We start from the raw sequence: 12998 nt of genomic DNA, 5'->3' as shown, positions 1-12998 counted from the left end.
GGCCCTTTTGCCCAAACCTGTACCCCTGTTGTTAAGTTCGTCGGTAGACATGTGTGACTTCTCTCATTGGCCACCAGTGAAGAGCTCTGGAAGGAGACACTGTCTCAGTCTCTTAGTCCTATGTCTTGGGAAATGGCACTCAATACGTCGTGCAGTGAGTAAATAAACGAGTTGAGTCTCTTGCGAGCCTGTTCAGAAAGATGATAAGATACAAGGAATCCAGCCTTGGGATCCCTGCTAAGCAGATTACCAGACTCTGGGGCTGTTTCTGTTATTGAAGGACCAAACTCGAGTACTATGGGTCCCTTCCTTCCCCGACTGGGACGCTTCTGGGAGCCAGGTCCTGGTGCTCCACTCTCACCCGGGGAGGCTCCACGCTGCCAAGGGTAGGCGGGCACGGGAGCCTGGGACACAGCTCCTGCCAGCAGAACGCCTTGTGCAGCAGCATTCCTTGGCAGCCCCACAAAGGGAGTCAGAACCGTCAAAGCCATGGACAGAGGCGGAGCCTGCGTGCCGGCCTGAGGGCAGGTATTTGTGCCCTGGGAGGCCAGGAGGCAAGGAACTGGCAGGATGCACGTTGGCCTTGCTCTGCTCATCAGAGTCAGAGGCTGTGCCTGGGCACAGACAAGTCCTCGGGCACGTCTCCTCAGCTAGAGATGCAACTGGGCTGGAAGGCCTAGTCCAGGAGCCCCAGACCTGTTCCTTCAGGGCAAATTCCTTGTGTCAGCTTGAGCCTGGATGTTGCCCCATGAAAACGGCTCCATTCCCAGGAAGCAAACCCTTTTGGACATAGCATCTGTGCCCCTGGGGCTGGAAACCTGGAAACCAGCCAGCAGAAGGGAGTGGTGGAGGAGGAGGCTCTCGGCTGACTGTCACGCAGATGCTGGAAGGAGGTCCTTCCAGGCCACCCCACTTTCCACCAAAGCTCCTCACTGTGTGTTGACACAAATAGACAGAAAAAGCCAGAATTGGAGTATAATCTCCCGCACCCAGCCTCCAGTGAGGAAAGGCCCTGCCGCTAAGTTTTAGGCATAGTCAAGACTTTACTGCCACCATCTCCTTGCAGCAACCCCCCTGTGTGGCTGCTGTGCATTCAGTTATTTAAGAACAACCTGAGGTCTAGTGAACAGCAGTCATTTCTCCCAAGTCGCTCTGTTAATAGTTCCAGGGCTTGATCCCATTCAGATATACATGAACTTGACCTGCCCTCTGTGGATCCATCACCCCTCAGCTGACCACGGCCTGCCCCAAACTGATGGGAGCCCCAGCCCAGGTCACCCAGCACAAGCCAGCCTAGGCCGGTCTGGAGATCCCTGAGAACAAATGGCTATCACCTGTGCAAAGGTAATAATAATAATACAAATTCAATTTCTGAACTTTGCTTAACTCATAATTCAAACAAATCAATTGCGAACATATTTTTTTTGCAGGAATTAGCTATTTGATGATATTAAGGGATTCTTATTAATTTACTAAGAGTGATACTGAGTGTGAGTGTGAGTGTGTGTGTGTGTGTGTATGTGTGTGTGTGCTTGCTTTGTCCTTTTTGTAAGAAATATCCACTGCGGAACATTTCCAGGTAAGATGACATGCCAGCTGAGATTTGCTTTAGAATATTCCCAGATAACAACAAAATGGGAGGAGGATGACCAACAAGAATGACAAGTCGCCCATCATTGTTGGAACTGAGCTGAGCAGAGGGCACGTGGTGCTTTTGTTCACGTTTGGAAACTTTGTGCCTGAGAAAGATGCGTTATCTCTGAGAAGTGGGCACTGGGTGGCTTTCATTTCCTTCTTTGTGCCTCTTAGGGAATTTTCAAATTTCACACAAAATACATGCATTCCTTTGGTTATAGAAAAAAAATACACTTTCTTGTTCTACATCTTGAATGTGCTAGAGGGCTCATGCTTAGATGCTGAACTGCAATTATTTTGTATTAAAAGCTCTCTAAGCTATTGTACACACCTCCCTGCTTTCCTGTTAAGAGGTGGTGGAGAATATACGCTAAGCTCTCCTGTGTGCCTATGGGGTGTTGAAAAGAAACCCCGATTTCCCACACTGCCTCACCCCACCCCATCTGCAACATGACCTGGCACTTCCGCACACCGAGAGCTGGAGTCTTTTTCCCACCTCCTCCACCTGCCCGGCCCCTGACTCGCCATCAGAGGCAGCAGCAGTGACGTGCTGGTTCGAAGCCAGACTTTAAAGGGTTTGCAGACCTTCTTTCTCCTTAAGCCCCACCACGGCCAGGAGAGCAAGCCCCGGGGGCACAAGAAACCACAGTCCAGATACCATCCTAGCTGAGGCCCCCTGAACAGCCAGCCCACCAAGTGACCAAAGATGTATGCTGAAGCCCGGAATAGAGAAGGCAGCAGCCCAGTGCCCACACTCCCCAGTACCCATAGATTCTGGAGAAATACTCACTGCCTATCACTGTACAGCCCTGGGAGTCAGTGGAGATGTGTTGCCTAGAATTATTATGGCAGTAGATGATGGATACGGTCTCAGAGTCATGTTTTATGACAACAAATGATGGCCCCGGCAAGAGTGCATGGCAGCCTTTGATCCGTGAGGACTGAGCCTCTGCCCTGATGGCCCCAGTGTCCAGTGCTGGGTGCTTCTTGATTATTTTAGCAGATACTTGGCAAGATTTTGCTATGACCAAGGCACCGAGCAAGGCAGTGCAGGGAGGGCTTCGCTGACATTCCCACTTCCAGGCACCCACAGTTACCTAGAGTCACTTCCTCTCCTCCCCTAACGCCAACACACAGGTGAACGCTGTGCTGTTGGTGGGATGCGCTGGCACCTCACCCAGGTGCTCATGTCCAGGAGAAATGCAAACCTTGCTTAAGGTGGTTGGATGCTATTCCAAGGACTTTTTTTTTCCATAGACAGACAAATCCCCTACCACCTTAAATCCATTAGCGATGCTCAAGATCCACCGCGTTCCCAACAAACCCCTAGAGTCCCAGGCAGGAACTATGTAATGCAATTAAGGAGATAGACTCAAACAAGATATTTACTACAGATTTATTTTTTCGCACACCCAGACATAATGAATTAAAAACTCTGAACAATGGAAAAACCAGAGCAGCTATCTATAAATCTATTCTAGAGGAATAAAAGTACAAGCCATACAATTTAAGCCTAAGTGCTTTTTTTTATTAATGAAATGAAGCACGCTAGAATATGCGTGTATATTAAATTTCCTATAATTAAAATACTGGCATATATTTAAAACCCATTAGAAAGAAGTGACTAGATCTGGGATGTTTATTCAAAATGACTGTGTCCTGGCTCCTGGCTCACACCAGACCACTGATTTGAACACAAATGGCAGTTTTTGAAAGTAGGGACCTAAAATTTTTCTAAGATGAATTCAGTTACTTTAAGCACATATGTTGAGTGCCTATTCTCTATCAGGGAATACCGAACTGAAGATAATCTCACTCTGCAGGCACTTAAAATTCATATGATAATGTCCATCCACTGAAGGAAGGCTATCCTGATAGACACTCCGAGAATCATTAGAAACAGACACCCCAATAATCAATAGGAGCCCCAGAAAGGAGACTTAGCTGAGCCAGGGAAAGACAGTCATTTTACGGGGAGGGGTCAAAGGCAGGGGCAGAGTGGTAAAGGGGGAATTTCTTAGGATTCAGGCTTTTTTACCATTAAATTTATTGGGGTGACATTGGTTAATAAGATGATTTAGGTCTCAAGTGTATAATTCTACGATCCATCATCTGTGTATTGCATTGTGTGCCCCAACCCACAGTAACATCTTTTTCTGTCACCATATATGTGACCCCCTTTCTCCTTTAGTACCCCCTATTTCCCTTTGGTAACCACCCTACTCTTGTCTGTCTGTGTCTATGGGTTTCAGTTTTATATCCCACCTATGAATGAAATCATGCTTTTTAACTTTTTCTGTCTGACTTACTTTGCCTAGCATGATGTTGTCAAAGCCCATCCATGTTGTCTCAAATGGCGCTATTTCATCCTTTCTCATGGCTGAGTAGTATTCCATCGTCTACATGCACCACATCTCCTTTACCCGGGCCTCTAGCGAAGGACACTTAGGCTGTCTCCATGGCGTGGCCACCGTGAATAATGCAATGAACTTAGAGGTGAATATATCTTTGTGAATAATTGTTTTCAAATTTTCTGGGTAGATTCCAGAAAAGGGGGGAGGGTGGCTGGGATGGGTGGGAATTAACTTAGTGAAGAGGCAGAGGGGAAGGCTGGCCATTCTAGGCAAGTTTTGCTCCATTTCACAAACAGGCGCGCCAGGGCTGTGGCGGTTGGAGTCAGTTTGCGAGTGTCCATCACAAAGGAAAGAGCTTGGACGCGAAGGCAGGACTGCCTGGCCCTGAGGTCTGGGACCATCTACACAGCTGCCATCTTCCTTCCCCAGGCCTCCTCCTCCTTGTGTGAAGGTGAGTGGTTTGGGTTCCTGTGTGTGTGCGAGTGAGAAAGCGTCTCTCCAGGTGAACAGTGTGGACTGGAGGCCCAAGTGGCTGTGGCTTTGGTCTAAAGTCAGACGTGGTTCGCAAACCCACCCGATGCACCCAGAGGAAGCGGGTTTGCACGTGAATGACTGGGTGGAGGAGCATTGCCCCATCCTGGAGAGTCAGGCTAAGGCCTCGGCTCATCCGTGGCCCCATCTGGAAATTGTTTCTGGCTTTGAATCATCCCAGCAAAAGTATGTGTGCAACCATATTTGACAGTAACTGCTTACTAACGGGGCCCTAACATACCCAGCTCCTTCCAACCTCCTCAAGATCATTGCCCACTGCGGCTTCTCAGGGACTAAGCTCTGACTAAGCTGCTTTGTCAACATCCCTGTCCCTTTGCTGCCCTTCTGCCCCGGACACACCCCTGCCCTCCTCCGACCACTCGGCTCCTTGTCATCATGTAGGTTTCAGCTTAGATATTGCCTCTTCACTAAAGCCTTTCCTGACCACTTGACCTAAACCATCCATGAGCTTTCCATGAGCAACACCAATCTGCACCACTCTCCCATGTTCACAGCCTCTTAGCTGTGAGCTTCCTGGTAGTTGTAGGCGTGTGTGTGTGTGTGTGTGTGTGTGTGTGTGTGTGTGTTGATTTTCTGTCTCTGGGCACAAGAAAGTGTGGTGTCTGTCTTATTTTTATTGTTTCTTTAGGGCCTAGAGCAACCCCTGGCACACACCAACCCTTTAATAGATATTGACAGAAGGAAAGTACAGGAGACAGATGATGACTTACCTGGAGCTGGCTGGGGTGAATGTCTTATCTGACTCTTCTCTGCATGTGAACCCCTTGAGGGCTGGGACAGTTTTCTATGAGCATCAACGCCCGATTAGAATGCAGTTGAGTTGCGTTTGGGATGCAGGACTTAATAACGCCACCGTCTGTGCCTCTCCCTCCAACACAGGGTGTTGGAGATTAATTTCTTATTTGTCAATAGAACGAACACCGCTATTCTGATTATTCTCCCACACAGGGCTGTTCTGGGGGCCCACACCCTTCCTCTGGACCAGTTGATGAGTATTTATCATGGTGCTTTATGCTTTCATATCCCTTTAAACACCATCATTGCTCTTGATTTATTTTATCCTCGGTCTCAGGGATATGGGTACTGTTATCTGTCCCAAGGCACAGGTAAGGAGCCCGAGCTCCGCCGAGTTGAGTTCGGCAGGTCTTCTTGCTGGAGCTTACTTCTTACAGCCGTAGTCTCGTGGGGCACAGGAAGGGAGGGATTGTTGCCTCCAAGGAACTTCAGTCAGCACACCTGGCAGAGGGTAAGTCAGGTAACTATTTACTAAATGACTGAAAAGGAACTGGTAAAATATCAGGATCCCGAGCTGTCTGGCATGATTCTGTGAATCACTAAAATGACAACACGAGGGGACAATGGGAATAGAAGGGCCAGTCATGGAAAGACTTTAATAAAGAGCAAACAGTAGCATGGTGGCTGCGGGGACCTGGTCGCAGGTCATTCCAACGAGGTCGGGACTTACCTAATGGAATTGTGTGCACAGGTGCAGCTGAACTTTAAGAATGCTTGTCTTGAGCTCTAGCTTACGGACTCAAGAGCCCTGGGTTCAATTCCGATCAAGGGCACATGCCCAGATTGTGGGCTTGCTTCCTAGTAGCGGGTGTGCAGGAGGCAGCCGATCCATGATTCTCTCTCATCATTGATGTTTCTGTCTCTCTCTCCCTCTCCCTTCCTTTCTGAAATCAGTAAAACTATATTTAAAAAATATCTGACTTGATATTCTGACAATTTCTGCTCCATCCCGTAGTGGCTGGAGCAGTGTAATTCAGCTACAGTGAGGAGCTAGGTAGGAAGGCAGTGTCCTCCTCCTCCCATCTCGTCTGTTGCCAGTGAACCATTAGGGAGCTCCTGTCCCTCTCTGCCTTTAGAGAGATGAGAGCGACTCACTGCCTTGCATCACCTTAGTATTTAAGATCCAGGAAAAGACAGGCATAGCAAGGACAGGCAGAGGATGTGGACAGGTGTGCTGTGGGGACAGAAAGATAGAAAAATGAGCCAGATGCCATTTCGATTTGAAAGACACAAGCCAGGCCATTTTCTACTCACTTAATTAATAAGTGAGTCTGTTTGGATGAAATTATAGGCATTTTGATCCTGACTGAGTCCTTATAAGAGCTTGCCAAAAAGAAGAACAAACAAGAATGCCGTGGCAGGTAAATGGTGAAGAGTTCAAGGAGTTCATCTGCAATCCATGTTCATTTAATACTCTTTTCAGACTTTAGAGAACCCAATGGAAGATGACTATTTCTACCCTGTGATCAGATGCCCTCCTTTAGAAACTTTATCACACATCTGGTCCAGGTCCTGCTGGCGCACCCTGCAAGGAGGGCCCTCCTCCAGTGCAGATCCTGCTGGCCTCACAGACCTGTGCAAGGAGGGACCCCCGGCTCCCCGGGGTGCTTCCTGCGCTACTTGGTGGATGTACCAACCGCACAGTATCTAAGTTATTCACATGTTGCAAGGCGTCCCATGAAAACCCTTTTAACATATATTATTGAAAATCTCTATTATAGTCCTGCAACTTAGTGAATTTGATTAAATCTCCGTGACAGAAAATAAGGCATTGTAACACATGCCCTCGCGTGGCAGAGGTCCTATTACAGCGTGGGCACGCCAGCCGTATTGTGCTAAAAATGAATGGCCCTGGGAAAATAATGCAGCGAGAGATGAACTCAGAAGCACTAAAAGCATTTAGTACTGAGCCAATTACCAAGTGAAATGGCTTTGCTAGGAAACTCTGGGCTCGTTGTCAGAGATGTTCAGCCCGCCCCAAATGCTCAATGGAGGAGGATGCCTGTGTTCAGAAAGAAATGCGATTTCCACGGCAGAGACTGGAGGGACCCATGAGGCTACTGCCTATTGACTCTGCGAGGGGCTGGGGCTGGGCCCCAGAGAACAGAGGGTCCAGACCACCTCTGCCCAGCCCTGCTCTAAGTCCAGGTGCCAGGGGAGCAGAGTCACATGTCCACGCCTGCCTGCCCCTGTGCCCCAGAGAGCTGTGGGGAACACAGAGATCACAGATAATGAATGACTCACTCAGACACCATCCCTGTGGATAGACTGTCCTGGCTGCTGGGCCTCCAGTGCAGCCTCAGGACCATGCCCAGCACTGGCCTCATGACACCAGCAGCTCTAGGTCCAGAACATCCACAGAGCAAGGGGCAGGATTCCATGTGCTGTCCTTCGTGTCTGCACTTTCAAAAGATGTCCTGTCACCTATGCAGAGGAGGTGAGTGGCCTTCAGGGAAAAGAAGTGAACAGGCTCTCACAGTCCCCCAGTACATCCTGGGGACTGAGCCGTCACCGAGGGCCTGGATCTGGGCCAGACTGCACGTGAATGTGATGGATAGGGGCCCTGAGAAGTGAGACAGGGTGGAAGGGATGCTTGAGAACCTTGATGGAACTCGGGTCTCCTGCCGTCAGTCCACCTCTTTACATTGCACTCTCTTGGCCTCAGTGAAACTGGTTGTGCACACACAAGACTCCATGTTCCTTCTGGGTTTTTGCTCCCAGGAGGCGGTCAGCCTGGGAAGAGCCAGCTCCAGGTTACAAAGGGGGAGATGGAGGCAGCCCAGACCCACCAGTGCAGGAGCAGGGTGGTGATACAAACTCTCCCGACTTCACATCTTAGGGCCCATCCCCACACCAACTCCCAGAATATAAACACGAGGAACCACCTGGGTCAGGCTGATGGATGTGCTTTTCAGCACCCCCGTGGCACCCCTCCGCTTACAGCAGGTGAAGCCACTTCCAAATCTGGTCTGCATGTCCTGTTTTACTGTGTGTGTGGTGTGATGTGACATTGATGAGGTCAACTGGAAACCTGGAGCCTTGACTAGCAGGACGGCCCAGGTGGGGATGACATGCTGCAGGCTTGCGTGGATCCTGGAGCGTTTAGGAGGCTGATGCGGCTCCAGGGAGATAACTGGTGGAATTGATTGATCATCAGAGACCTTGGGAGAGATCCAGAAAGGTGGAGCCCAGCCGACAGAAAAGCCTTAGAAGTGTCCTGCTTCACTGTGGTTCACCTACAAGTCAAGCAACTGTAGAGTTCAAATTGCCTTGAACTTGAGGTAGCTAGGGGTCAACCCACACCTCACCCTCCTACACATCCTTCAATCCTTCCGAATTGGGCTCAGAGGCCTTTCTGAGGAGCCGCCAGGCTGAGGTTGGTGCTGTCACTCCTCAGAGCTGTCATAATACCTAGCACTCACCCCGTCGCAGCATCCTAGCAGATGTGACTCCTCTCTGTGCATGTGACCACCTCTCAGATGGGCCCCAAGCACCTGTAGGCAGGCTCGAGTCTGGATCGTGCCTCTCTGTCCAGTGTTGGGCGAGTGAGGCTGAGCCCGAGGCCTCCCCGTGTTTGCTGAATGAAGGAAGCTGAAAACAGGCTGCGTTACCATTTCTGTCTCAGTAAATATTGACAGAGGCGCTCTCCCTCGTTGCAGTCTGGTGGCAGTGTGTCTGCTGTCGAGGGATAAATGTATGTGAAGCTGGCAAAGGCTCACTGCTGCTATTGTGTGCAGTGTGTGTCTGTGTGTGCGTGCATGTGTGCTTCCTCTTGTGCTGCATAAAAAGCAAGCGTCTCCATAAATCTCCAAACTGATCATGTGCATAAAACAACCACAACTCAACTTTGGTCCAAATTCTGAAGGGAGTGTGTGCAAAGAATGGTGGTGTGGACAGGACTGGAGAAAAGAGCCAGGCCACCCCTGATTCTTACAGATGAAGGAGTGAAGGCCCACCCAGCACGGAGTCCTGGGAAGCTCCGGGGGCTAATCAGAAGCAAAGCTTTGCCACCAACCCGGTATCCTTACCCCAGTCTATTATTCACCCTCCAGGAGCTCTCAACTTAATTGACTTAATCTGTCACGGAGATGTCATACTTAGGAAGGGACTCAAAACTGAAACTGGCTATGTCCACAGCAAGGAAGAAAAATGAGCCCATCCACATGTTGTGCTGACTTTTATCCTTTCAATCTCAGGGTCAACGGCTACTTTAAGCAAAGCCAGAAGGTGGAAGGAGATCTACAGAGACGTGCAAACTCTTCCAGAATCCGACCAGGTGAAATTCGTACCTTTCCTTGGGTGCCTTGTGGGCAATCTAGGTTGAAGGAAGAGCTCAGAGTCAACTACCTTTGCCCCGTCCCATCCCTCTGTCCCTGTCCCTTTTTGGACACTGTGGTTGAGTATAGAAGGTTCTGTGCAATATACGATGTATTACATTCTTAACCGTGAAATCATATTTCCCACTAGAATAGTAATGGGTTGAATCCTATCCCCTTCAACAGATAGGCACAAGTCCTAATCCTGGTGCCCGTGAATGGAACCTTATTTGTAAAGAGGGTTTTGCAGATGGAATTCAGGATCTCAGAGTTCAAATCATCCTAGAATGAGAATGGGCCCTATATCCAACAATGAATGTCCTTGTAAGAGAAAAGAGAGAATTGAGACACAGAGGGGAAGGCCACGTGAAGATGAAGGCAGAGATGAGGGTGACCTGTCTACAAACCCACGAATGCCACTGATTGCTGACAACCACCAGGGACTGAAAGGGGTGGGTTCTTCTCTGGGCTGTGGAGACTCTGTCTATCATTATCCTGGCACACTCAGGTGTTCCTTGGCTTGTAGAGGGCATGATTCCCATGTCTTCACAGTGTTGCTTCCTTCTGCATGTCTGTTTCTGTGTCCACATTTCCTGTTTGTATAAGGACACAATCACATTGCATTATGGTCTATCCCAGTGGTCGGCAAACTGCGGCTCATGAGCCACATGCGGCTCTTTGACCCCTTGAGTGTGGCTCTTCCACAAAATACCACATGCGGGCATGCATGTACAGTGTGATTGAAACTTCGTGGCCATGCACAGAAGTCAGTATTTTGTGGAAGAGCCACACTCAAGGGGCCAAAGAGCCGCATGTGGCTCGCGAGCCGCAGTTTGCCGACCACTGGTCTATCCTAATGACCTCCTTTTATCTCGATCATCTGCAAAAGTCCTGTTTCCAAATAATGTCACATTCATAGTTCCCAGAGATCAGGACTTTAACAACCTTTGGGGACACACACAAGTCAATCCATAACAAAAGGTATGGGACAGATTCTTCTCTAGATTTTTTAGGAAGAACCAACCATGCTGACACTTTGATTTCGTAATTCTGGCCTCCGTAATTGTGAGAGAATAAATTTCTGTTGTGTTGAACTTCTCAGTTTGTGGCATTTTGCTATAGTGGCTCCAGGAAATGAGTGCACACCTCCCCAAGGTCATTCTTGTCAGGTTTGGGAAATGAGGCACCCCTCCCCAAGGTCATCCTTGCCAGCCTTTACTCCCTTCCCTCTTCTCCTTTTGCTGCATAATCTTTGCCTCTCTGCCAGCAGTTAAGCTAAGAGTAGATTTTATTTTAATGCAAGCTATAAGGAATTTATACTCCATTGTATTATGTCATGGTTATTGTGGAGGAAAACACTTTTTAGCAACATGGTCGCTTTGACAATAAATGTGTAACTGGACATATAACTCTGTTCTTCCCTATCAAGGGCATGCAGAGGTCATTTGGTGCTGCTGTGCTAGGCTGGTGTCCACGATTCCCTTGACTTTCTCCTCTTGCTTGTGAGATGGCTGCAGGACACAAGCGCCAAGACCCTCACACACTGCTTTCAGAGGCAGGGACAGAAGTTGACACGGGCATGGCATATGTCCTCCTGGGCCTTCTTCTGATCAGGAGAGAAATAGATGTCCCAGCCTCCCAGTGGATCTCCACGCACATCTCACTGGTGAAATTCAGTCTCCTGGCCACCTCAAATGGCAAGACTGGCAAAGAGAACAGCTCTCTTTCTAAGCCGCTCTACAGAGGACAGATAAGGGAGTACGTAGTCCATCAACAACCCCTGTGCTGGTCCCCAGCCCAGCCGGTCAGGGTTCTGGGTACCTTCCCATGCATTGGGCACCTCACTGTCTTGGTCTAGCTCAGTGATCAATCCTCAAACATAGCGTCCATCAGAATCACCCAGAAAACTGGTTAAAATACAGATTCTTGGTCCCGCCCCCAGGGAGTCTGATAGGCCACCCAAGGATGCCAAGGGTGCCTGTCTATGGACCTTTGCCATCATTATGCCTCAAGGATCGTAGGGAAATCGGGAATGGTTGAAGGGCTCCACTCTTCATGCTGTTATTGCCACTATTACTAAAAATAAAAAAAAACTAAAAAGAGGGGGAGAGAGGAGGACCTCCAGTGGCTCTTCAGAGGGCGGCAGCCTTTGCCTTTAACCCGCAGCTGTAAGACACTGACCTGGGATTTTGGAGACTCGCTCCAATGCCTATTCTGCCAGCTCCAGCTCCTGCATGAGGCCCCTTCTCAGCAGTGAAGTGGAAATGCTACTAGTAAACTGCATTGACTAGGACTTCCTTCTCTGCTCTCACGTCTATGACTCATTGTCTTGTTCCCTTAGTAAAACTCGCTGTCTCTTTTAACAGATGGTTTTGAGCACATACCCAGGGTCACGTCTTATGCTGGGAACATCCGTGTCCCCACGTAGGCCCTGTGAATAGGACTTTTTGATTCTTCGTTTTGCAGATGTAGGCATCAAGGTTAAATGATCGGTCTCTGCGTGTTCGATGGCGGGAAAGCTATTGAATAGAACCGCAGGCAACCAGCACTCGCTTTGCCTTGAACGCCGATTAGATTACCCTTCAGCGTGGCGGCCCTTGAAGGGCCTGAAGCAGAGCCTTGGTGTTCCTGAGCTCAGAGGCAAGAAGAGGCATGCTGCCTCTGCCCAGAGGAGATGTTTGTTGTCTTTTGCAAATCAAAGTATGAATTGTTTCATGGATCTGGCTTTCCGGTTTTAGTATCTTAAAAAAAATAAAAATAGGCAGAGCCAGAGGCAGAGATCGAAAGGATCACAAGCCCAGTGCATTTGGTAGCGGCCCATCGACTGTCTTCCTGATAGACAGGAGTCATTCAGCGCTCAGCAACTCTGCTGGGCCTGATTTCAGCTCGACCAGAACGAATATGCTTTTCTCCGAGGGACTTCTGGCCCCTTCTGCAGCTCCAGGTAGGGAGATGTCCTGTGTAAGAGTGAAGAGAGCCAACTTGTCATGGCCGCCCAGCCCAGTGCCTCGTGCCAATTCTCCGCATTCCAGAAGAATTGAATAATTGCCGGGGCGAAGGCACCGCTGTCACAAACAATTCTGAATGCATTCTGTTAGAAAGCAGAGGTCTCTTCTTGCCATCAGCAGGGGCTGCTCAAGGCTCTTTTCAAGCCCCAGCTGCTGGCCCATGGAGTGGGGCACAGAGAGCCACCAGCACGTAGACCGCCCCAGGTCTGTGGGCACCCCTGGCCGCTCTTCAGGCTGGAAGAAAGGCATCCTGGGAAGCCGGAGTTCCTGTTGAGCCAAGGACCCTCCTTCCCTTCATTTCCTTCCATGCTCTGTCATCGGCATCTGCAAGCTCACAC

This window comes from Myotis yumanensis, unplaced genomic scaffold (genome assembly GCF_028538775.1).
Source record: "Myotis yumanensis isolate MYYU_CA2020_CCGP unplaced genomic scaffold, mMyoYum1.0.hap1 SCAF_1, whole genome shotgun sequence".
Lineage (NCBI taxonomy): Eukaryota > Metazoa > Chordata > Mammalia > Chiroptera > Vespertilionidae > Myotis > Myotis yumanensis.
This window is presented reverse-complemented; position numbering follows the sequence as displayed.